This window comes from Lepisma saccharinum, chromosome 9, assembly GCF_977018435.1.
Source record: "Lepisma saccharinum chromosome 9, izLepSacc3.1, whole genome shotgun sequence".
NCBI classification, from domain to species: domain Eukaryota; kingdom Metazoa; phylum Arthropoda; class Insecta; order Zygentoma; family Lepismatidae; genus Lepisma; species Lepisma saccharinum.
In genome coordinates, this window is record NC_139237.1 from 77,977,548 (window position 1) to 77,987,480 (window position 9,933).

Here is a 9,933-nt window from a genome sequence, read left to right on the forward strand (position 1 = left end):
ATGTTATAACGTAAATACATAACGTTGTGTGTAAGGGCACACACACAAACACATACATTCCATGCCAAATCATCACAGTTGTCAACCCGACCATCTGAGATTTTCATGAAATTTGGCAGGATTGAATTGAATTGAAAAGTCTTTTTATTTACTACAGAGTGAGATTCAGCCTTGGGCTGCTCTACCACCTAACTCTGGTGAATAAAAGTTACAATGCATATATTTATAATACTGAAATCAAATATATATGAAATATAACATGAATGAATTTGACATAAATGAAAAATAATAAAATTGTAAGAGAATACACACACACACACACCCACACACACACGCACACACTTTTTATTATGGTAGAGGACATGAAGTAACTTACACATATAAAATTTTAGACCTCGGTCCCCATACGACATTACTTTATTAAGGTGGCTTTAGACGAGAGGATTTCCTTTAACATTTTTGCTAGCATAAATGCTAGGTAAACGCTTCAAAAAATCTTACAACAGATAGTACTTTACACGAAAGCATTTATTTAGCTGTTTCAATTACAATGTACAATACATACAGCACGAGAGGCACGTCGAGTTGCACCGTCTATGGTGAGTGCACTGTGTTTACAATTGAAAAGGCTAAAATATTCGTCCATACGTGTACAGTAAACGTTGTAAAGTATGCATTTAATCAGCGCCATTCTTCTCTACCTAAAACCATTTAATACGAAGCGATATTCCTCTCGGTTGAATAGTTATCGTCGTTTAAAAGTGTGAAGTGATACGTTGTTTACATCTCACGCGACCACCATTACATTTGCACTCGTGACCATGAGGTCGCTTCTGATTGGTTACGCTACGAAAAATGCTACGGACCGAGCCTATCCTTGAGAAATGCCATGGCATCTGAAATCCCATAAGATTTCTCACTTTAAACGGTAGGATTTTGGTCATGGCATAAATGTTAAGGAAAATGCTAAGGAAAATGCTTTCGTCTAAAGCTGGCCTTAGACTGTAAGGTATTTCACTGAATGTAGCATATACTACTGCCACATTTTTTTTTATTCCTGTTCCCAAAGCCATCCCAAAATGAAACTTACACCAAACAGAGATTACATTTAACTGTATAACATACCTTATTCCCACCAAAATTGAAGATACACTCTCTTAGGTATTCAAGTGACCTTGAAATGAAATTTTCAATATTTTCTTATAATACTATTTTTTATGAAAAATATGCAAATCGGTACATACAATTAAATTTTTGTCTAATTTCAGATTTGTACATGTTCAATGAGTTTGAAGCAAATGAACATGTATGGTACGTTAGTTCACTTCAAGATTTTGTTAGAATTTCTTGTATTTGTTTCCTCACAATCAGCATGTTTAAAGACTGAAGCAATGCTGACAAGCAGTCTCAACAAGGAGTACAATTTCTCTGTGACAAGCATTGTAAAGAACTTATGCAACAACCGTTTGAATGTCCAACCAAGTATCACCATTTACAGCAACTTAGAAGCAAACACAAGACAGGATGAACACCTAGATGTTTCAGTTGGGGAGTTTGATGGCTTTCCTATAACAATACATGCCATAAATTCCTCAATGAAATTGTTATTAGAGTCAAATGTCGAACCGATTGGAAAGGGTACATGTTTTCTTTTATTGATAGACAGTTGTAATTCCTTGAACAACATATTACTTTCAGATCAGATTTTACCATACTTTAACACAAGAGGTAAGTTCATTGTAATACCAGTTCAGGAACTGAAGAAAGAAGTTGAAACGTACTGCATGTTCGATAAGCTTTGGAAGAAGAAGATACTCGATAGCTACATTCTGAGAAATAAACATTCAACGCAAGTATCTAACAATGACTTACGTGCATACATTACATCATACAATGCATTTACAAACACAACTACAAAAGTAACATTGCAAATGGCGTACAGAGGCAATAATATGGAAAAGTTGTTAAGGAATGTTCAACGATATCCTCTCTACATAAAATACAATCGTAAATTGTTTATAAAGGAGAGGAATGGCCAATTCCAAATATTCCCACCCAATAGTGATAGTGAATGCTTTGAAGTAATAAACCATATGAATTTTACTCCCATAGTTGCAAAGAGAAATGAGGAGAAGTTATATGATGAGCTACCAAATAAGGCATTGGTTGAATCAATTCATACAAAGGGGTATGTATGGGATATTGATGCCAGATTGACTGGTAAATTCCATAATTGCTCTTGTGACTCTCTGCCAGCTGTTTATTTCGATAACTATGGTTTCCTATCGCCCAAAGCCCTACCTATTCCCCAGTGGATACATTTCTTTCTTGTATTTAACCCATATCTCTGGATCTTGGTTGCAGTAATGTTTGTCGTCGTTGTAGCATCAGAGAGATTAATCTAATGCATTGTTTCTCGTGATAAGCGCACTAGCTTATCCACCAGTGCACTGATGGTACTGTCATTATCCTTACATATTTCTCTTCCTAACTTATCAAGAAATTTTCGTTCTAGAACTGTATTCTTGCTCTCCATAATCGGTTTCATGATCATTAATACATCGTATCAAAGTAAGATGGTTGAAAACATGACATTTCCTCGTTATTTCCGAGATATTGACACCTTTGAGGACGTTGGTAGTTCTGACCTACCTATTATTTCATTTCCCAGTTTCGTTTACTATTTGAAGTCAATTCAAGACCCAAGGCTGCAAAGAGCCATTTCTAAAACGGAAGTCTCATTAAATATTGCCGCGATACTAATGCGTGTTAGAGAGAACAGAACAGGTATAGCCTTCTTGGGATACATAGGCTCGGATTTCTATGCAAAATATTTCATTTCGCCAGAAGGACGGCCTTCCATGCATGTCTCACACGAACGCATTGGCTTACTTACGGTTTCGTACAAAGTACGTAATAATTCTCCCTACCTTCATTCAATGAGTTATTATCTCCGTAGAGTAGTAGAGGCTGGGTATCCGGAAAAATATCTTCGTCACATAAGGCACACTTTACACAGAATAACGAAATCAGAGAGAGTTGAAAAGTGGACAACATCTAATTTCAAACCACTTTTTTACGCATTCATGTGTTTCAACATCCTTAATCTTAGTTCTTGCGGCAGAATTTTATTTCTTTCGTTACGTTAAATATAAACATTCATAATTTTTTATGTTTAAAGTTCAATGTTCGATATAGGCTACACGGATTCTTTTGTTTAACATAGGTTTGAGCAACTGGCTTGCACTTGGGTAGACCAGGGGACGTTGCGAACTATCCACCTTCACTCAGGCCATGTCCGAAAGGTGGTGCCTCAAGGTCAAGCTGCGTTCGAATTTGCAGCATAGGTGGAGTTGGAGGGGGGAGGTGGAAGGCGCGACAGGTGCACGCAACTCGCAGTGACATTGCGCTTGGCAGCCATATTGCAACTTTCACTTCGCAGAGGCAACGTTTATTGAATAAACGATGTAAAACTCAGTGCTACTTGTACACTGGCGAACATTAAAAAAATATCTCCCTCCTCTTAGTTAGATTGCAAGGTAGTTGGAAACACTTCATTACTCCTGTATTGGATAACAAAGTGGGGGAAGGGAGTTGCAGACAAGGCCATCACTACCTTATGCGCATGTAAACTTGTTTCCGGAAAGCTTTCTGTTGGAATCTTGTCAGGCATTATCTGGGCAGTTTGTGGAAGAATTTTGTGTTTCTACCCCCCTCTCTTTCTCTCTCTCTCTCTCTCTCTGTGTGTGTGTGTGCGCGTGTATGTGCGCACACGCACACGCCGACACCTGTTTCTTTTTAAGTTTGACGTATTATTATTGCATCGACTAATTGCTGTTAGCTATGAAGGCACATTTAGTAGTAGGGCCCCGCATATTCTCGACCTCGGCCATTTTAGAGGTGATATGATCAGCACCATGCTCCAGCCGCCTTTATTCGCCAGGGTTATAGTAGAAATTTTTCACATTCTGCGTATGTGACAGTATTCTTTGGACATTGTCTTGGAAGTATCTGTTAACATCCTAACCAGCAGTTTTTGTTAAGGAGAAACAAGTTGAAGGCCGCGAGTGGTTCCTGAGAAGTAATGAACATATCACAGAATGCGCAAAAGCTTAGCTCGCGTTTCTCGAAGAAGAAAAAAAAAGATATACAAATTTATGTATTGATTGATTTGGTGTTTTAAGTCCACTTTATGAACAGTAAGGCTAATCGGGACTGGACCTACAGTTTATAGTGGGATCCGAACCACTATGTTCCTCCACCGGGAATCGAACCCGAGACCTCTTGATTACAAGGCGACAACGCTACCACTGCGCCATCGGGAAGGCCTACAAATATATTCTACGAATGCTTACGTCATTGTGACCAAATACTGTATTTTTCAGACTAACGAGGATCTGGCGTCTAGACACAAGGCCAGTTTAATGGTCTGTGGGGTTTGGGCTGTGTCCTATCCATACGTTTGTGATTGCTCTTTCACAAATTCATCTTAACACGCCTTTCATCCTCATCTATGTGATTCCTCAAAAGTGAAAGAAAAGCGAAGTAAAATAAATAAATAAATTGGTCATTGTGTCCCTGCCTTTTTGCAATTTTTCTTCCTGATCTAAAATTATGCATCACTATAGTCATGTGAATTATTTTCCGTTATATTATTTTATTATAGTGTGCTTAATCATTCCTTAAAGCATAGACTCTAGACTCTAACGCTGTTGTCCTTAGTGTAAACGATCTTAACTGTGTGGAAGTTTTGATGTAGGCAAAATAATGGTTAAGAGTAAATCCCAATTGATTGTTCGAAATTTAATATACAACTCCGACGTGACGTATAGTAACTGTTCTTAGTTCGCTGTCAAGGAACGATTTTTCCTAATTAAAAAGGATTCCAGCCTCTGTGGCAGAGTGGTTAGCGCAGCTTGCTTAAACACCGGCCTTGGCATTGTGTTCATTCGGTGTTCATTGTGAGTGTCCCTTCATCAATTTCATCATTTCATCGCACATCCTCATCGTCGCGTTTATCGAAAAGTGGCAAAAAAGCGAAGTAAAATAAACCAAATGAACATAAACAAGAAGCTGAAGTGATAAATATTCCATTACCAAATATAAAATATATAAAATACAGTAATTACTTTGTTGATATTGCAGTCATTTTGGCAAAGTGTAGCTGTCTTAGGGTAGTATGTTTGAATTAGCTGACCTCAAAATAGACGAAGAGTGAACGATTAATGGAAATGGGGATGCACATTTCTATTACTTTAGTAAGCGTTCGGTCGTAAATCCTGTGGACACAGGTGTGATTTTCGTGCAAGGAAGGGTCCCTGGGACATCAACTAGGTCGACGTTTACTTATAACCTAACAGGGTATGGATTTCTCTCAACAAATGTAACAAATGTTTAAGGTCATGGAAATGATTTTCCTGTTGAGGCAGGCGGCGATACCCGTGCTCTGTGTGAGTATGTGCATGTCTTGTAATAATTAATTCATTGCAGTTCTATTAAAATTAAAACTACGTATTTATGAAATACGTAATATTCGCATAATACTCGTACTCACTTTCCAGGGGATGGGTCTAATCCTTTCTCACTCATTGGCAGAACCGTAGTGAATATGGGATAAAAGCTTGTAAGGATCGCAAGGATTATATATCGTGGTGTTTGATAATCGACTGGCAATAGGAAAGCAACCCCTCTTTAGAAATATAAGATATAGATTTTCTAAACAAACCATAACGTAATAATCATAACATTTCCTGTGTGTAATGGAGAAAGAGATAAATTTGAACAGGTGTTCTCGGATTATCAGCCATGTTAATTCGATACGACGCTACGTAACATAGAATTAACCGTGATGATAAACGAGAGGCCTCCCCGAACGCGCAATGCTAACGTCGTCGCCTTGTAATCAAGTGATCCCGGGTTCGATACCAGATGGAGGACATAGTGGTTCGGATCCTACTTTAAACTGTAGGTGCAGTTCCAATTAGCCTTACTGTGCATAAAGTGGACTTAAAAACACCAACTCCAACAAACAAAACGGGAATATCTGTTCGAAATACGTCGCCAGCAAAGCTAAAATTCCTAAACAGATTCATTGTTAAAATGTGCAAAAGGAAAATTTCTTGCTCAAACAAAACCAAAACAAAAGACAAGAAAACGTAAAAACTTAGTTTTCTTGTGTGTATAAAGGGGAAGTAGATCGTAATTAATATATGCAAAATCAAATGTTGTCTTCAAAGAACGTTTTCTCTCTTAGCTAACGGTAGTTAAATTAAAAAGATTCCAAATAGAACGTTCATCTCCAAAAACAAGTGTTAATACAAATTTTACAGTTTTCCCTGTCTCTTTAAGGAGCAAAATGATTCACAAAACATACAAAATCAAACATTGTTTTCGAACTTTACAAAACTTAACAAAACTTGACAAACAAAACTTTACAAAAAAATTAAGCTTTCCTGTGCTTTTGCCACGGAAAGTAGTTCACAATGGAAATTTACAAAATAAATATTTTCTTTCCTCCGAGAAGCTTTAAAAATTCTTCACGTTCCAACCGATATAAAATGCCAGGATAAGAACCCTCGCATACTGATTTATGCTTAATAATGAGTCCACCAACCATTATTCTCGATGACTTCATGAAGTCGTCTTGGCATGGAATTCACCAGTCTTCGACAGATGGACGGCCGATTTTGGATGCTGCGCCATACATCATGAACATGTGCAGCTAACTGTTCTCTTGTGCGTTCGCCTGAAGGTTGCCACTCTCGAACCATGATTGCCCAAATATTTTCTATCGGGTTCAAGTCTGGTGATTTAGCTGGCCAGTCAATAGGATGGATGTCAGGATGATCCGAAAGCCAACTTCGTGTTAACTTTGATGTGTGGATGCTGCTGTTGTCGTGCACAAAATTTATCACTGGCACGTCCTCGCGGGAATATAGAGCACGCACAGTTGGTAGCATGCATTCTTCATGAACATCGACGTATTCCTCGGAATTCATGTGGGATGAGATTTGCACTATTTCTCCCGCACCAGCTGCACTCACCCACGCCCAAAATGCCACCGACACCCTTCCACTTCTCCTGCGAGTGAGAACGTAACGTGGATCGTGCCGCATCTTCTGTGGCCGCCACAGATAATGTTGCCCATCTGCGTCGGAGGAAAATACCTTTTCATCCGTCCATATCACGGTATTCCAAAAATCACTGGGCATGGGCAAATATTGTAGTGCGAATCCAAGCCGACTATCGCGATGGACTTCTTTCAGCTCTTCTTTCCTAGCTGGAACTCTGTGATGAATTCCCAAGGAACGTAACCGTCTTCTCACTGTTAGAGCAGAGCACGAGAGATGGAGTTGGCGAGCGACCGTTGTAGCGGGAGTAAACGGATTGTTTCTAAGAAGCTCCAGCATAGCGGCTTCTTGCTCGGCTGTAATAACTTTTGGGCGTCCTGATTTTTTTCGAGTCTTCAAACCTTCTTCCCCTTCCTCTTGAAAACGCCGAATCCAGCGTCTCACGCATTTCTTGTCTTGTCCAAGGGATGCGGCGATTTGTGCAACTGTTCGTCCACATTCGTGCATTCCAGTAATACGGCCACGGGTTACGTCAGATGTATACGGCATTTTCTCGCAGTAATTACGCAGCACAACCGGCACTGTTCGTGAAGACTTCACAAATACACAGAGCGATCTCTGTGTAGTGATGCCTCTCGTTTGCCAGCATCGCTATAACCCGTTGAATAGGGCCTGGATTTCACAACTTACTTGCAAGTAATCCTTGCATAGGACAGGTAGATCACGAGCCTGTGGTGAGTCAAGGCACCAGGAGTAAAGAGCAAGCAACCCCTTAAAAACAAGAAAGCTGGATATGCAATTTTAGCATAAATGTGATTTTGTGTGTGTTAATTAGATGTCTACTAAATGTATCTGTCCTTAGAAAATATCCACGACATCTCTGCCGCTTCACTCATTTTTCTCTGGTGCTGTCATTGCTTGTGGTTTAATTTTAGCGGTGAGATGAAAACTTTACATTTTATTGACTTAATTTTGGTCAATTGTGAATGGAATATGTCAACGTTCTGATTGATTAACCTCTTTCAATGCCTGCGGCATCATTTTGTGATGAATCCAAGTGAAACAAAATGCTAAGAACATTGCAAATAGTCACATTGGCTCCTCGGTGGCCGAGTTCTTTGAGCGGTCCATTAGCAATCTTGCCATCAGGAATCCGAATTTGAGTTCCGACTTGAGCATACGTGTTACTTTGTGACAGTTCCACCGTAAATTTATCTTATCATGCTTCATCCTGATTGTTGCAATTAGGCAAATGAGAGAAAAGTGATTTAATATAGAAGGAAACAAATAGAAATACAAAATGCGCAAATCCTGACTCAATGCACTGTATTGTGTTTGTATTTTTGTCATTTAGCGTCGCTTTTCTGATATTTTTGGCTAGTCACGACGATGAGGATGAGTGATGATTAGATGCAATTGATGAACCGATGCTGATAAAGAACCTCCCTCCCCCCCTTTAATGTGAGGCTGGGATTCGAAATTGGGAACTTCAGTGGCGAGATCACAACATTGCTCAGTTCACACAAAATATGTATATACGTATGATGCGCACACGCATTATTTATTGGCGCTATTTTTGTAGAATACCATACTATATGTCCATTCCGTGTAATGTCTTACTGTAAAAGTTAAAACGAACGAGTAAAACTGACTTTTCCTCATTTTCTTATAACTTAGACATAGAAATATTTTGTGTCTTTGTTTATACAATTTGCTTGAGTGCAAATTGTAACGTGCTTTGAAGACAGAGATCTCAAGTTCGAACCATGATTAAGACATGAAATAAAATTGTATGTTGATCTGCTTAAACTCTTAAAATACTCTAATATCATGTTTTCTGTTGCAAGTATTATTTCAATTTGAGGGTCGACCGAGTGCTTTGCATACTGCTCTATGAAACCGGAGACCCTATGTTCGATTAATTGATTTGTTTATTTAACTTCGCTTTTTGTGCCACTTTTGGCTAAGTTGCAAATATGGGGATGAGTGACGATATGATGAAATTGATGAATGGACACTCACAAATCCATGCCCAGGCCAGGATTCAAATGCGGGACCCCTGGCGTCGTAGAGCGATGTGATAACCACTCTGCCACTGAGGCCGGCCTCTTATGTTCGAACCTTGGGTAATATTTAAGAGCTTATTGTGGTCGTTCATTTTTTCTAGTCACTCCAACATTCGTGCTTTTCGTTGAAATTAAACAAAAGGGATATAAAATAATATGGTCGTAAAAATAGCAAAGTTACCACATGCCTGTCACGTGCCGAAAGAAACGACCTTCTTTGCTCGTTTTCTTTTTATATTTGTTTTAGAGCTAATGATAACCACAATAACAAAAGAGAGAGAAAAAAACGAAAAAATAACAACCTATTTTCATTAATGAAGGAAATAAATCGCCAGCTCAGAATCTGATTTCTTGAGAGCTCAAAATGGACAACAAATATTTCTTCTGAGCCCGAATGACCACAGAAAGAAACGCTGTGCTAATTCCTTGATGACTCATGGTTAACATTCTCTTCTATGCGGTGTTCACGACTGACACCTGTGCAGCTCTTCCTTATCTTGCATAGAGTTTCAGCATTGACGATGCAGTGTTTCCAATTCAATATCAGTTTTTGTATGTTTTGTTTGTAAAAGGTGAGGTCTCAGTGAGGCCTTACTAAAGTTTTATACTGTACATGTTATCGATAACGCTGTATGTAGAAAAAATGTAAAAGAAGATATCACATGTCACATTTTAAAGATGTAGTAAATAGGTGGAAATCATTGTAATGTGTGGTTGGCGTTTGCCTTCTGCTTCCGTAGTGTGCGCCTGCGCCCCAGAGTGCTGTGGGTGACGTTAGAGCTGACACCTGGCGGGAA